At 42.6% G+C, this 16,224-nt stretch overlaps 1 long non-coding RNA gene across 1 annotated transcript; it reads right to left on the bottom strand.

Annotated features, from left to right (window-relative positions):
* Positions 1 to 9,805: 9,805 nt before the first annotated feature.
* Positions 9,806 to 14,355, bottom strand: LOC137160255 (uncharacterized). The gene is made up of 2 exons (XR_010921822.1): positions 14,176 to 14,355; positions 9,806 to 11,333 (listed from the first exon to the last, which is right to left on the bottom strand). It is a non-coding gene; the product is annotated as an uncharacterized lncRNA (long non-coding RNA).
* Positions 14,356 to 16,224: the final 1,869 nt, after the last annotated feature.

Raw genomic sequence — 16,224 nt, 5'->3', positions numbered from 1 at the left:
AATCAGACTAAAGAAGCAAAATTTCAACAATAAATAACAGCACTGAGCAATTATAATTCATAAGTCTCAAACTGCTGGATCCAAAACCCACTGAAGTCAGTTGGCGTCTCTCCTTTGACTTCAGTGAGTTTTGAATCATGCCCAAGTGCTGACAAAGGTGATTAGGGATAATTACTCCCCTTTTGCAGATGGGGAAACTGAGGCTCTCAAACGTCACACAACAGTAACAAGGAGGGTCAGGGCAGTGCCAGGAATGCAATCCAAGACTCCTGCTTCTCAACTGTCTGTGCTATTCACTTTACCGTGTTGCCTCCCAGTGCTCTCACCAGTAGCTGAGCATGAATCTGATTTCTGCATTACCCTCCTGTAGGCAGTTCTGCATCTGGGCATGCCAGCGGGAAAGTGTTCCAAGATCATTTTGTCTTTTCTTGGCCTGCCTGCCCTAAGAAACCGCATTTACAATTGTCCAAGATCTATTGCTGCTCTGGAGGAACAAGACATGCATCAGATTATAAATGTTCCCTACAACCACATTGGCTTCCAATAGACTCTCAAAAGTGAAGCCAAAGCAGTTTGTTTTAAAATTAATGCGTGAGCTTTGAGCCTCTCCCCTTTCTGAGCTCAAATAATTAAAGGTTTTAAATGTGCTTTGTGGCATTCTGAAGGTCCAGCTATGACAAATCCCTCTCATTTTTACTGTCTACCTCATTCCATGGTGAGTTCAGCCAAGACTTTTTGTAACCATATGGGATTTGTCTAGTCCAGCAGCATGGTTTGCTCTGTGGCTTCATTTGCTTTTATACACAGAAAAGGGACTAATCTACAAGGTTCTAATCTGAATCCAAATTTTCCCAACATGATCCAGGGTTCAGACTGCTCTTTAACCAGGCCAAGGAGCTTTGATCCAAATATGGATTAGGTTGGGCTCAGGGCTCAGTCCAGGCTAAAGCATGGGGTTCAGTGACATCCAAATCTTGAAAGCTCTTTCAACTTAATTATTGTTTGCAATAGGGCCAAAACATGCACAGAAGAAGTTTGAGGACCTCACAGTCTAAGGACAGACAGACAAGTAGACGGAGGTCAGGGAAAGAGAACATTAAAAGCTGTTTTTTATACAAATCAACTAGAATCACTATAGGCAGCAAAGCAGAAGTGGGGTTTTAAGAGGGATAAAAAAGTGGACAGGATAGGGGCCTTGTGTGTGTGTTGCGAGAAGTCCAATCAGTCATAGAGGGCCACATGGAAGAAGGTAGAGAGGCAATTCTGCAAGAGACAACGAACAGGAGAAAGTGGAAATGGTGGTTGACTGGAGGTGGGGGCAACAAGTGAGATTTGTTCCAAAGCACCAGAAATCTCATTAGTCTAGAATCTTCTTGAAAGCCTTAGTGAAAGCCTGGTCATTGGGAGATTTGTGCCATCTTCAGCCAAGCAGAAAACAGGTCCCTTTAAGCTTTGGATCTGAATTGGACCCAAAATCATCAGGGTGGGCTTGAGGGCTGGGAAAATCCTCTCACCAAAACAGAGTGTGAGGTGGAGGTTCTACTTTCCTGGAGCTGATCAAAATTGTCTATCAAAAAGATTTTACGGTGGAAAATGGCTTTTCAGTCAAAATGGAAATTTCCACAGACTCTGTCCATTTTCATCAACAATTTTCAGGTTTTAATTAAAAAAAAAAATGAAAACCAAAAATATCAACCAAAACATTTTTTGTTGACAAATACCTGACAAACCTAAAAAGAAAAATGTTGGCCAAAAACACCTTACCAAACAAACCAAAACTTGTTTAAATCAACATTTCCTTTACAGGGGAAAAACCCACAAATATTTCCCAACTAGCTCTAAATCTCTGCTTTATAGAAAGGCAAAAAGTCCAGAAGCTTTCAAATTAGCACCGGAAATTTCTGCCCTGTTTATTCTCTTCAGTCCATACTCTTACTTCCTTATTTTTTCCTTTTTCAACAAAGAACTAGCTGGAGGATTAATTCACCTTAATTTATACCATGGAGCATTAATGAATGAACAGAATTGCTCAACCACAGTCAACAAAACAATGCTAACCTCATGAGCCGTCTCAAGGTAGCAAGGATTTGATCAGTAAAAGACAGGCACTATGATAAATTGACAGCTTCAGAGCAAAGGAATGGCAAGAATCATTGGACTGGCTTGAAGAAGCTCTGGTAGAAAACCATGGGAACCCCTAAATTCTACACATTTCCCAGGCTGCCCCATAGGGAGTTTCCATAAACTGCCCACAAAATGGTTTGTGCTATGAAAAATGAGCTTAAAGACTCATAAGATACTTCAGTTATCTGCCACTGACTAGTGGTTATTCACTGAAGAAGTCCCAATAGGTGGCTGAGTGTGCATAGTATGGGCACCTGAAACTTGAACCCTACTACTTTCTAGACAAAAGCTCTACTAGATTATCCCTATCTGAGTGGATAGGAGCTACAGTGAGCTGAGACTCGCCTGCCCTACCTAAACTACTCTTTTTGTAAAAACCACTCTTTGCACATCTTACAAAGAGAAGTGGGACTGAAACAGCAGCTTGGACCAGAATCTTAAAAGTATTTAGGCACCAAAATACAGCTAGGTGCCTAACACCCATTTGAAAATCCCACTTGGCAGCTAGATACTTTTAAAAATTTGGCCCTTAATTCCCAAAACACCCCTGACACTAAGAAAGTTGAGGCCTGCATTGCAATCTAGTTTTAAGCTTCCTGACAAAATAAGAGCCAGCCCAATAATTTTGTGAGGTTCAGTTCAGCCCACTTTATTTTCCATTTTCACTGCCTCTCTGACTGTGGCCAGGACTAGCAGAAGAAATGCTGAAATACTGCAAGCAACATTGTTCTCTTAATATTTCTAACCCTCTCTGACCAGATTTAAGGGTTTCCAGCAGATAAGGTAAACGACTGAATCACACAGAACCTCTGAGCTCGGCCAATTGCTACTTCTAAACTGCAGACATTTCTGTTACTGCCCTTGCTCCCTTTTGGGGATTAGCAAAGGGATAGGAAAACTAGAAATCAAATATCAAAATACAAATCATAATCTCTTACTTTAATATCTCAAAGTTCTGAGTGGTTCCATGGTTTTCTTTTCTCCAAGCACATGCAAGCTTTCTTGTGAAACAGTGTTAGCCAAATACGTCACAGGTGTAGCACCAATGACTTGACTAGAGTTGAATTTAGTCCTACTGCGTTTACATCTTGTGTACCTACTTAGTAGTAGCCAAACACAACCCTATCGTAGCACCGCTGATTTCAACAGGATGAGTTTGGCTCAGTGAGTTTGTGTCTTTGTACTTGCTGTCTCTGCTTCTCCCCTTCTTAAGTATGCAGAATAAAAGGAAGCTCTTCGAACAAAGAACCATTCATTCACTGGGTGATTTCATTACTCTGCTAAATATCTTTACTGGATTTCACTTGATTCTCAGCACTCCTCATTTAATAGAATACTTCACCAACTTAACCTTTTAAAAGGGGTTTTTATTGATAGTGTGTTACACAGACCTTCACATTTCTTGTGGGGGGAAGGGATGGGAGGGAAAGGAAATTAAATTACTTTGCTTAGTGCTCTTAATTATCTGGAATAATTACCTCCAGTCAATTCTCAAACAAGAGCTCTCCAGAGAACTGAGTATTATAGTTGGGGTAAAGAAAAAGGAATTGAGTCCAAAAGAACCAATTTTGTAACTTATTTAGAAATACCTAATTAACCCTCTGAGTGAAGAATCCAATCAAAGCTTCTCCATTAGATTAATTATTAAAAGCCATTAAAGATGAAAAAGCTGTGTGTGTGCTAACTAATATGCCACAATGAGCTGCACATGTTTGTGTCTCAAAAGCACCATTCTGACATAGAACTGAACGGGCTAAAGAGACAAAAGAGAACTGGAGGGGAAAATATTATTGCTGTAACTGACTGGAAAGGTGACTCGGGGTTATTTCCCAAGGGCTACTTAGACATCTAATTGTCACTTTATACCCGAAGTCCAACATTTAGGCTCCATTATCATTCACAAAGGATCAGGGCCAGAGAGGCGACTTAGGCATTGCCATGCTGAGTGTCACAACACCCAACTTTTAGGGGCCTAGAAAAATCACAGGCCCAACACTGGGGGCCACAAAGCCATGCTAGGTGCCGAGGCTCCCTATGTAATGCATGGGGAGAGAGAGGGGCCTGACAATACGAGCCGCAACGGCCATCATGCTAGCCACCTAAGACAGCCGATGGGAGACGCCTCAGTCCCCTTTGTGCAGCTCACCCTACAAGGGTGTGTGCTAAGCCCTGTCCCTCTCTCGGAGATAGGCAACTAAGTCCTGGCTGCAAGGAGGCACCTAGCTCTGCTTAGTCATCCCTGAATGGAAACTGGAGTCGGGGGCTGAGGTGCCTGAGCCACTTCTTGAGGAAATGAGTTAGGCCCCTCCTGGCTCCTTGAAAAGATTTGGAAGACCAGCCCATGTTATAGCCTTAAGCCCATTGGTTAAATCACTGGGCTGCACTGTGAGAGATCCAGGTTTAATTCCCCCCACCCCTTTGCTTGGTGGGGAGACAGAATTTCAACAGGGGTCTCCACCCTCTCAGGCGAGTGCTCCAACCACCAAGTTCTGGGATAATCTCTCCCCCGCAGAGCCATTCTCAGATGCTCTCTTTCTCTCTGGCCCAACGGCTGTTCCATTGCGGGTCAATACCTGCCCCCATCATTCTCTCATTATTTATCCGCAGCAGAACAGCTTCAACAGGAGACGCTGAGGGAGACCCACGCCAGGCCAGGCCATCCCATCCCCGAGTGGTTACAGGGCTCTCCTGAGGGGTAGGATTTGAACAGGGGTCTCCCACATCCCAGTTGAGCGTTCTAACGAGTGTGTGCTGCCATCCTTTCCTCCAGTTAGATGTTGAACGGGACCCTATCTAGTAGGTGGCCTCTGAGCACACCTGCTGGATCGGGCCCCTCATGCAACGTAGGCAGCCAAGTGCCTGTCCCCCCCGGGTCTGTGAATCGCTGTAGGGATTAGCTGGGAGATAGGCATATGGATGCCTAGAGGCAGGCAGCGGTGTGCACACTCAGAGGCTGAAACATAGGTGCCAAGGGAGCTTTTACTTTGAAAACTTAGGTGCCAAGTGAGTTCAGGGGCCTACAGGATTTGGCAGGAGTTCTGTGCATTGCAGAGGAACCAAAATTGGCATCTAACCACCTTTGTGGATATGGGACAAACCCCCTGCTCAGCTGCTGCCTGACCACGAAGGCACATGAAGCTCCGGGATATGTACGTTTCCACCATTAAAGTCCACATGGTGTACAGCTGCCTAAGTCCTGACACCCAACAGCTCAGTGCCTCACTCATGCTCAAATCCCAGCAGGATTCACCAACCAGGCCCTCCCCCACGAGCGTGCCTTGAGGGCCGAGCTGGTAAGCGTGCTCTGAGCATGTCTAAACTTACACACAAGGCACTGGATGGGGTGCCCACATGGGAGACCTGGGTTCAAATCACCCCTCGGTCTGATACGGAGGAGGGACCAGGGCTCCCACTTCCTCCATAAGTGCCCTAACCACTGGGCTAGAGGGTATTCTGGTAGGGGTATTTCTCAGTCTCTCCTGTTGAAGCTGCCCTGCTCTGTATAACTATCACTGGAGCAGGGGGACGGGAACCCAAGCCTCCCACTTTCCATGCGACTACCCTAACCACAAGGTGACCAGATGTCCTGATATTATTAGGACCGTCCCGATATTAGGGGCTTTGTCTTATATACACAATTATACCCCTCCCCTGCCCCCGAAACAAAAGTGTCCCGATTTGTCACACTGGCTAGCTGGTCACCCTATGTAACCACCAAGCCATAGAGTCAATCTCACATGCTGTCTGGTCCAGTGACTATTTAAGTATTTATGTAAAGTAGAAAAATTGCACTAAAAGCCCAGTATCAAGCTAGCCTCAGTTCCTAGTCAATCCTCCTAGCCCAGAGATTTTGTTCCCTTTATTTTGAAGATGGAATAGTCATGCTCAGAACTGAATAAAAAGTAGAAGCTGAGCGGCACTTCACTTGCTACTTTAAGGTGGAATGGAGAAAAGGCCCCCTGTTCAGAACAGGTCAAAGTGGCAGTACAGGTTTGTCGCTGATCAGCACAGGTCATCCCTGTTGAGTCAATTTAGGGAGTATAAATTATGAAGTATAAATGCCTGGTAGTGGAGATGGAAGTCATGCACACACTCCTTTTTCAGGGAGAGGTCTTCTAGTTTAGTACTCGTGACAGTGTGTAGTAAGAGTTTGACCTGTTTTTGCTGCTTTAGTCTTGGTTATTTTCAGCCAGCAATGTTCGAATAGTCTAGGGCCATCACCCTCTATTCTGAGACACCACAGCTAGAAAATAAATACCCGATACTGGGAAAGGTGTTTTGTTTCATCTGAGCTGTTCGTAAAAGGTAGGCATTTAGCAGCACAACCTCTCACCCCCACAGCATAGCCTTTCTCTGTCCCTTGCCCTGGGCTGTCCACAGACACCATGAAGCAGAAGAGAGCATTGCTTTTATTTTCATCTCTGAATATATTTGCCAAATATTTGAGAGGCCCATGCACAATGGGGAGTTCTAATGGTGATGCAAATTCATGTTTCCTATTTGGTACCTCTGAGTTAAAACTATTCCATCTCACTAAAACCTGCATGAATCTGGATAGCTCACTAATAATAAGGCAGACCTCAGACAGAACAGCTTGATTTCAAAAGGGACCTAAGCATGAGAACAACATTTTTAATCAGGAAGGAACAAGGCGAAAATCCAGGTATTTTAGGGTAGGTGTAGCCAAGTGTCTAGACAGCTACAATCATGTGAAGCGTCCCCCTACAAATAAACAGGAATGTTAGAGGCTAAAGGAGGAAGAGAAGAGAAGAGAAAAGTGTGAGTTTAAAGTGAAAGTTATTAAACTTTATTTTTCATTTGCACAAGAGTCTGTGTTCAACAACGCACACGTGGATGCTCTACAAGAGATCAGTGTTTCCCACTGTCACCCTCTGCAAACTGCTTTCCCAGCTAAAAACCATGTCCCAGGACAGCACCATGAGAGGCAGACTGACTTGTTACCCTAAATCATGTTCAAAACAACAAAAGCAACTCTAGGTTCTCATTTAGTTCAGGAAGAATTTTATTTTACCTGGACATTGGTCTGAACTAAAAGCCTGGGTCTGAACACCCGCAAGCCATAGGGAAGTTCGGACGAGAACTAATCTGGTGACTTGAGGAACCTTCACCGCAACATGCCATTCATGCACAGAGTATGCCTCCTTTTCTAATTCCCACAAGCTGCCATTCTCCATTTGCTAGTGGGAAGGAGTGGTCCCTCGCAGTTAGACTTCTGGACCAGACATCAGGCATTCCGGCTTTCTCAGAGTCGTTCTGTGATATCAGTCAAGTCACTTTCCCTCTCTGTTATTATTTCCCCTTCTGTAAAATAGTATAATTAATTTCCAGGGATCTCCCTACTGGAAAGTGCTATAGAAGTGCAGAATAGCAGCAGTATGGTAGAACGACTACTAAGCACCAGGAGTAGTCTGCCTCAGTTGCACTTGTCCAAGGATGTTATTCTAACTCTGTCTCACTACCCAACACACACATGCACGTGTTCTCCTGAAGATGCTTGTGCAGAGAGTGCTGTGTCTAACTCATTAGCCTCCAAGGTAGTGGAAGAGCTTAAATGCAGGACACTTGCTCTAGGGCTCAGTCAAAGCAAACAAAACACTAAAAATAAATTGGCATCCCATCTGTTTCTAGGAAAGGAACATTCAGGAGAAGAGATAAAAGGCTGGCAATAAACACCTTGAAATGGATATTCTACAAATTCTGTGGCATGGGAAAAGGGGACTGAGGTTTCATCTTTTCTACCATGTAACATAAAAAGGCTTTTTCCTAAGAGAGAGTTATTGAGGGTGTGGGAAGGCAAATGAACAAATATTGAATCTTGAAACATTAATAATTTAAAAAATCAACTACAGCAGATAAACGTGGTGTTACTGGCAGAATGCTAAATACTAGTGAGAGTCTGAGTGGAATGAATGGTAAGCCAGATGAGCAGGTTATACAGGCAGATGGAATATATCAGGGGGCATAGCTGGTGCCGTGTATAAACCATACTCCCACGACGAAGTGAGAACCGCCAGCTTTTATTCTTCTCTTTTCTGACAGTAGTAGCAGTTCTAAGGCAAAACGTTTGCCCAGGGACTAAATGTTTTGTATGTCAACAAAATTTGACTGGAGTGTAATGTAAAAGATTGCTCCTGCAAAATATATAGTGCTGGGGAATAAGTAGTGAGCAATGTGAAGAATCTAGTTAAAGTTTCACCAGATTTGAGGCAAAAACAACCAGCTGGCACCTGCCAGATGTGTCGGCTTACATTGCATCTGAAATAACAAAACTAAAAAGAAGAGCAATTAATTTAGGGCCAGCTAAAAAGTGCCAGCCTGACAATAAGATAAATGCACTGACCTGTAGCCACGTCTCAAGTGAAATTCAGCAACTCTTTAGCAGAGCACGACAACATTATACACTAGTTTGGGACAGGAAGTGAATAGTCTCCTTTCCCACACAGGGGGTGTCTACACAGCAACTAGACAGCCGCAGCTGGTCTCTGCCAGTCAACTCAGGCTCACAGGGCTCAGACCTCGGGGCTGTTTCACTGCTGCGTAGACCTCCAGGCCTGGGCTGGAGCCCAGGCTGTAGGACTCTCTGAGGTGGGAGGGGCTCAGACATGAAACAGTCCCACAGCCCAAGCCCCGCAAGTCCGAGTCAGCTGGCCCGGGCCAGCTGTGGGTTTTTCTTTGCTGTGTAGACAGAGCCATAATTGGAGAAGACAGTTTTGGCAGGCAGAAGATAATTACCTGAGTCAATGCCTTGGTCAAATGCCAACTCCTATACAGCATCAAGAAATCTTTCAAGGATGATATGTCACCTGAAAGATGGTGCCTTCAGAAACGTAGTGCCCCTTTACATGTTGCAAGGTTCTAGCTCTACTACTGAATTAGAGGAAAGAACACCATCTAAGGTACAAAATCACAAAGAGCTTCCTTTAGCACTTAAATATTCCTTTAAGGAGCTCTGATTGAAGTATTGACCTAGTCTGATCCTGCTTCATTTATTTAAGAGCTTAGGGTCTGAGCCAAACCTCACTGAAATTAAAGAGAATCTTTCCAATGACTGCAAATGGGTTTTTGTCTCTGGTCCGTACACTGATCATAGTACATGCTGTCATTTGATATAACATTATAATACAGCAGTAACCACAAAGCACACCAGATTTCTATTCACTTCGACACCCTAGACAGCCTGAATTCCATCCCATTAGAGCACTGTGATTAGTGACATGCCACTTCATGTTATTCCTGTAACGAGACCATATTAAAAACCATCTTTCATGTCAAAGAATTTTATAATCTGATGTACGCTACTTCTAGCAAAATTAACTAATCAGAATGGTTGGAGAAATATTCTTCGGCATAAATGATGCATCTGCCCAAATTTGTATGATAAGTAGGACTAATGCTTTATCCAATCTCAGCTTTATGAAGGATAGGCAAATTATACGTAATAAATAATGAACTCTTTATTTATTAGAATCTAAGATTCTATAACTCACTGCAGATGATGAGAAAGAATTTCAGGCAATCATTTAAGAGGAGGTGATGGAAGAGGTTCTGTGAAAAAAAACTCAATTCAATACAACCTAAACTTATTTTATTAGAAAAAAAGAAATGGGAAGCGTTTGAGCCAGAGGACAAACTAACAAGGGAAAGAGCTTTCAGTCTAGTGAGCTATGTGGAAATTTCATTTGGGGTGGTCTCTAAAAGTTCATCTATAGAGGCTGGAAACAATCACTTTTGCTGACCCTCTTTCACTCACCCCGTGGGTAGCCTGCCACCTTCCTCATCAATATGAAATATGCCTGAATGTTGCTTGTTTAGATTATTATACTGGCTGTGACTGTGTTTTTTCCTTTGTGGGTTTGTTTGTTTGTTTTTTAATATATAACAAGGGTAGACAAGTATTATGAAATGAGAAACTCCCACGGAAAGGTAGAGTCTGAAATGTCAGAGAGGCTCCCGTATGTTGTATTTTGTCATTCTGTTCTTGAGTATTCACGATTGTATATAGAAATAAAATATGAATGTTACGCAAAGTATTCTCTCAAAAATTAATTAATTCATATAAAGTTCACTCGATGTTAACCCTTCGGATGCCTTCCTTTTCCATTCTATGCTATCTTTGCCCAACAAACCCAACCTGATTCTTTTGATTTATCAGGCCCTAAATCTCATACCTATCTCCAGTTACAATAGTCTTTGAGTCTCTGTCAAAGTCTATTTTTATAACATACCGCCAAAGGAGGGGCTGGAGTCATACAAATAAATAAATAAATAAATAGGTAGGTGCAGTGCACAATGTTCACATTAAAACCACACGACTCACAAACTGAACAAACACAAACACTTGGACCCAGTTTGCCAAGGTTCATGAACCTTTCAAATAAATTTGGCTAAAGGTTGTTTGGACCTAAGTCAGGTTATAGTTTGGATCAGACTGATGCAAAATTTGTATTTCTGCATGTTTTTAGAACAAATCCAAGTAAGACAGCATGGGTTTGGCCTTGTTTTGCTTTGAGTTGTGTGAGTAATATGAACCTTCAATTTATGGAACTCAAAACATAGAAACAGATTTTAATATTACAGAAAAAAAACCATTTTTTTTTCAGTACCTTCTGATAATTTTTATATTAAGAATATTAGTAGTAATTTGCTATAAATCTGCTACATCCCTGGCTTTTCATTATTCCATCCACAAAGATCAGAATCCTAAGCAACTTCTTGGCTATAAATAATGCATCTCCTTCTAAGGTGGCATCACAGGTCCTCTCTTTTGTATCTTGCATCTTCTCTTCCCCAATGCCAACCTTCTCCAAATGGACACTTGAAAGCAATTCCCATACTTTTGCAATATAAATAATCAACGGATTTTATTCTGGGTGGAATTCAGTGGCAACAGATGACTCATATCATAAATCAGAATAAGGCAGGTGATCTCTTGGCTGGCATCTCAAAGCTGATGTGAAGCTTTTATGAGGAAGGAGCTGGCCCTCTTAAGAAACATATCAGTATAAATCTCAGTTGCTTAGACGTTATAGCACTTGGCAATGCCATTTGTTGTAATTCAGGCCTGGATCATGAAAAGGCGCAGGTAGGAGGATGGATTTATGAACTTGCGTGACCCACCTTAACTCTTGTCTTTATTGTCATAATTCACCAATTAAATTAAAGGTGGTATCATTCGCTTACTGCCAGCCCTGCCAAAAGAAAGTTCCAGTAAATGCCAGGACACTGAAGAGTGGAAAACGGATTCTGAAATATCCCCACCCCCACTGCATCATTGGGAGTATATGCCCAGTTTTTGAACTAAACCTCAGGCCACCTTTTTTTACACCTCATTGGGGAGCAGAGTGAGTTCCAGATTCCAAAAGCATTGCTTTAGCACCTCTTGCATACAGCTCGCGACCCTTGTGTGTGCTACTGCCCTCTACAGAATAGATTCAGAATGGTTCAGCTGTGTGTCCTAGGGATTCTCCTTAAGCACAAGAAGTAGGGGTCTGTGCTTTTGGCAGTGAGAGGGCAGGATTTGCTGCCAGGCAGCAGCCCCATTTGGCCATGGTGTATGCAGGAAAAGTTCAAGAGAGTCCATGGATTTGTTACACTGGTATGAGAATGGGATTGAGTTTTTGTGACCTCCAGATGACCTTGACAATTAAGAAACTGCATCTAAATACATGTCATGCATTGGCTAGTGGCCGTGGGGGTGTACCATTGTCCTCTAACTGCTCAGCTGTGTGTTAGAAGCGTTATGCTGCTGAAAGCTAATGGAGATGTTTTCCCTGGAGCTGAAGTGGCAGGCTCCTTTGCTGGTAGAAAAGCAGGACGATCTGTATGCTGTCCTCAGTGTTGCTGTGAGTTCACGAGCAGCTCAGAGATGCTCAGTAAGTTCCTCAGTGGCTCTTGTCTGCTGCAGCATCTTTGGCCCCAGTGAAAAGCAACTTCGTCATTAAAATTCTTCTCTCCATTTTTCCTTCCTTACAACTGTAAAATTCCTCTGCGTGACTGCAGCAGCTGAGCTACCAGTGTCCTCTTTTAACTATTATCCATGAAAGCTGGACTCCATCACTTCATGAACTATTTCAGCATTCTACGGCAATGCTCTGGGGCACGGTGGTTTACGTTTGCTAAACAAGAACGTTAAGTTCTGATGTTTCACTTCTCTGTGTATAAAAATCCCAATGACATTCAGCGCGTGCTTTTGGCATTTCTCCTGCCCACATTCAGTTACTCTATCCATGTTTTCTAAGCTTTACAAAGCCTGCGTTTTCAAAGGGAAAGAGATATTTAAGATGTCAGTCTTCACTATCCACTTACAGAATGTAAGTTAAGGGAATGTCAGGTCACCTTAACATGTACAGTCATTATCTATCTTGTATTTTATCAAATTTTATAGGCAGGAAGCTTACTGCAGGAAAGAAAGAGGTGTTGATTTAACGCTGCTGTAACTAACTGTATAGTTCATCCAAAGCTGACTCACTGGCCTTAAGGATAACAACATTCTGTTTAAACAGTATGGTGAAAAGATCATTTAAACAGAATTCAGAATATCTGTTCACTAACTATTTGTTACAGGATACTTGCTAGCAGCTAATACATCTGCTTAAGCTTAAGGAATACAGCCCAGTCTGTTTAAATGATCATTTCACCATACTGGGCTGTATTCCTTAAGCTTAAGCAGATGTATTAGCTGCTAGCAAGTATCCTGTAACAAATAGTTAGTGAACAGATATTCTGAATTTTTCCTTACATCCATCGATAACGATGGATGTATACAGTGTTGTTGTAGCTGTGTTGATCCAAGGATATTAGATATTAGCGGGACAAGGTGAGTGAGGTCTCTCTCACCAACAGAAGTTGGTCCAATAAAAGGTATTACCTCACCCCCTTTGTCTCTATTAACCATGGAGAAAGAATTATCTGAGCACCAGAATGAGCAGTGGAGTATTATGTGTGATGCCATCTTGAAAAATATTCCTATATGTCAGTGATGCTCTTGGCTCATCTGGGAGTCAAATGAAGTGAAGGACACACAAGATCTGATGGTCAATTAGTTTTTCAAAGCCAACCAAGACTTCAGGCTTATTATAAGCTTAAAAAAGACTCATATAATGTGCCAAGGAGGTGAAGACGCACCCTCCATCAACATCAATAATTATGAACTTGAAGTGGTGAACGCGTCCACTATTGCAGTCAACCTTTCGCTTGAAACTGAATTCAACATCCACTTCGGAAATGCTGCCACGATAATATCTAGACTGAGCAAGAAGGTATGGCAGAAAAATAAAGTGACAGAACACACAAATATTTGTGTGCGCTGTTACCGGGACACTTTTGTACAGGAGTGAGAAATGGACCTTATACACTCATCAGGAAAAAAGGCTCAACGGTTTTCGTATGCGTTGTCGTCATTGAATTTTTGGACTCTCCTGGAGGGATAGTTACCAACACTGAGATGCTCAAGCAGGCCAGCATACCCAGCATGCAAACACTCCTTACACAAAGCAAACAACAGAGCCCAAAGTGACAAATCACCTTTAAATGTGCAAATCACTATTGCAAACTCTCCTCCTCTAGATACGCCTGACTGGGAGTAGAGGGACGGGGAGTGGGAGGTGGGCTAGATCCTGTGCCCAGTGCTCTCAGGCCAGCTACGGAGGGTGAAGGCAGTAAGCTGCATCCTTTCAAGGGCTGTGTCATCTTGCTTCCAAACCCAACACTCAACCTTCCCCATCTCTCCAAGAGCAGGAAGAGAGAGGTGGAGGGAATTGTGCCTCAAACCAGCATCTGTGGCCCAGTGCCTTCTCTGGCTACTGCTGGGATGGTGCAACTCGCACACCACCAGCTGCTCAGGGTTGTGCCTAAAGGTACAATCTACCACCCAACGTTTTGAATTCTGCCCCTCGCTGGCTTTATGGTGCAGCAGCTCCCCTCTCCTGCCCTCCCACCTGGACTTTCTTATATCGCTAGTGAGAGTGATGCAAAGAAACATGTTTCAAGTTGCTCCCATGAGCCTCTGTTAGGCAAACAGCATTGACTGACCTGAAACGTCCTTGCCTGTAGGTTGACGCCATTTACATCTTCTTTCCCAATGAGATGCTTCCTCGGTGCTGCTGCTCTCCGAGGCAGTGGGGAAACTTTCATGAAGAAAGTCAAAGAATCAATTTTTTTAAGCGCCTCCTTCTTCACTTATTACCCTAGGGCAGGCAACATTCAGATTTCTTGAGCTGCTCCCTCCCCAGATGCACAAAATCAAGTTCTGCTTTATTATGGATCCATAATTAGCTCCAGGAGAAGGTATTTACTTAAACCTCCATAATTAGTACTTCATTTCTCTAAAGCTAATGAAAGGCCCTTTTAGGTTCCTAATTGGCTGCTATCTCCTATTAACATTCACTTGGAGCATGAATTACCAACCTGGGAAATAAGTTACTTTCACAGGAGTAATGCATGCAGTGGTTGGGGACATGAGCAGCTTATCAACCCTGCAGTGGGATGGGTGAGTGTATTGGACTGCTGATCAGATACATTTCACCCATGTTGCAGGTGCAAAATGTAAACTAAATCTGTTGCAAGGTGTCACTCAAGTTGGAACAGTTTAGGCACAAACTCAAATTAGCTGTGTTCAGGGGGCCAGAAATGGTAAGAGTATGATAAGCTCCGTGTGGCAGGCATTTGTATCATGCCAGTGCCATTTTTAATGGCATCCCTGATTAATGGCAGAGCCTCAAGATCTAATATCATGAGCTTTTCCCTTTTGAGATGAAGGACCAGGCCCAGAGGTAGGAGCAGACCCATAAATCACACTGACTTTCAAGCCTCTGGCTTCTCTTGCCAAGTTAACCCGCACCCATAACATGGTTCTCCTCAGCACAAAGTTATGGTCCTGTCTCCCATCTGCTAGGCTCAGAGAAGACACATCTGAGAGATGGCTGAAAACTACCAATTACCATCCACAGGAAATCTTGAGTATTTGGGGTTGGGTTGTTTTTTTTTTTTTTTTGGTTTTTGTTTTTTTGTTTGTTTTTTTTTTTAATCTTTTAAAAATTTATTTTTTAAGAAAAATGAACATTTTTAATGCAAAAAATTTCGACCAAAATGGGCAAGGGAAAATGTTTTGATCAGCTCTAGTAGTTATCTGTGGACATGTAGCTATCCCTGGAGACACAGCCTTCTGCTTCCAATTTATACCAACAAACAAGAGAAGATGTAGCGATAATTGACAAACTTAAAAATATTTTTTAAATTGAAAATTGACACTAGAGTGTATTATGCTCCCCCCCCTTCTTTCCTCTCTTGGGTCATTGACCAGGTGAAATTTAATGGTCCCTTATGTCATTTCTTTTTAAAATACTCATTGATAATCCTGAGACCTAACTGACATTCCCTCTGATTGAGAACTGCGACTCTGGAGAATACTTGCTGATTAGCGACATAATCACGATGCCACGTACCTTTAACAACCTACTTTGTAAAGCACTTGGAGATGTTTGGCGCTTTAAAGGTACTAGAGAAAACAAACTTTCCCATATTCAGTACCCCTAGTGTGTCAGGACTGGGTGTGGTGTGGATTTCTGATGAACGCAAACACACAGTCCTGAAAACTATTTTGGCATATTATACAGGAGCTCAAACATTTGAGTGAATGTTAGAATTTCTCCAGCAAGGATCATTCTGAATAACTCTAAATGAAATGTTCTTTCTGAACAGCTTGGAGACATTCATCAAGCCTCAGTGAAGCTTAAATGCACTGATTCATATTACAAAGGTATTTTGCAAAAAACAGACGAACAACTGTGCAAGTTTTTATTGTTCTTTACAGACAAGTGTCTTTCTTGCAAGTAAGGGCCTGCTCCAGGAAGATGGCACATGAAAACAGAGTTGCATCAGAAGAGAGACTGTCTAGATTTATTTAGAGACCTAATTAAGGCCTAGAGTAAATGTACCATTGAACAGCTTAATTAGCAGTATGTGTTTATTAGGAGCTTATTACATGATCCCTATGCATTTTTTAAATAAATGATTGCCACTTAGCCCCCAGAATCTAATTGACCAAGGTTAAGGAGAACATGCACAATCTGTAGCTGGGTC

Source organism: Emydura macquarii, unplaced genomic scaffold (assembly GCF_026122565.2).
Source record: "Emydura macquarii macquarii isolate MOO-44397 ecotype Brisbane River unplaced genomic scaffold, CSIRO-AGI_Emac_v2 contig_2184, whole genome shotgun sequence".
Lineage (NCBI taxonomy): Eukaryota > Metazoa > Chordata > Testudines > Chelidae > Emydura > Emydura macquarii.
Note: the sequence above shows the minus strand (reverse complement) of the source record. Positions and strands in the feature narration are given on the sequence as shown.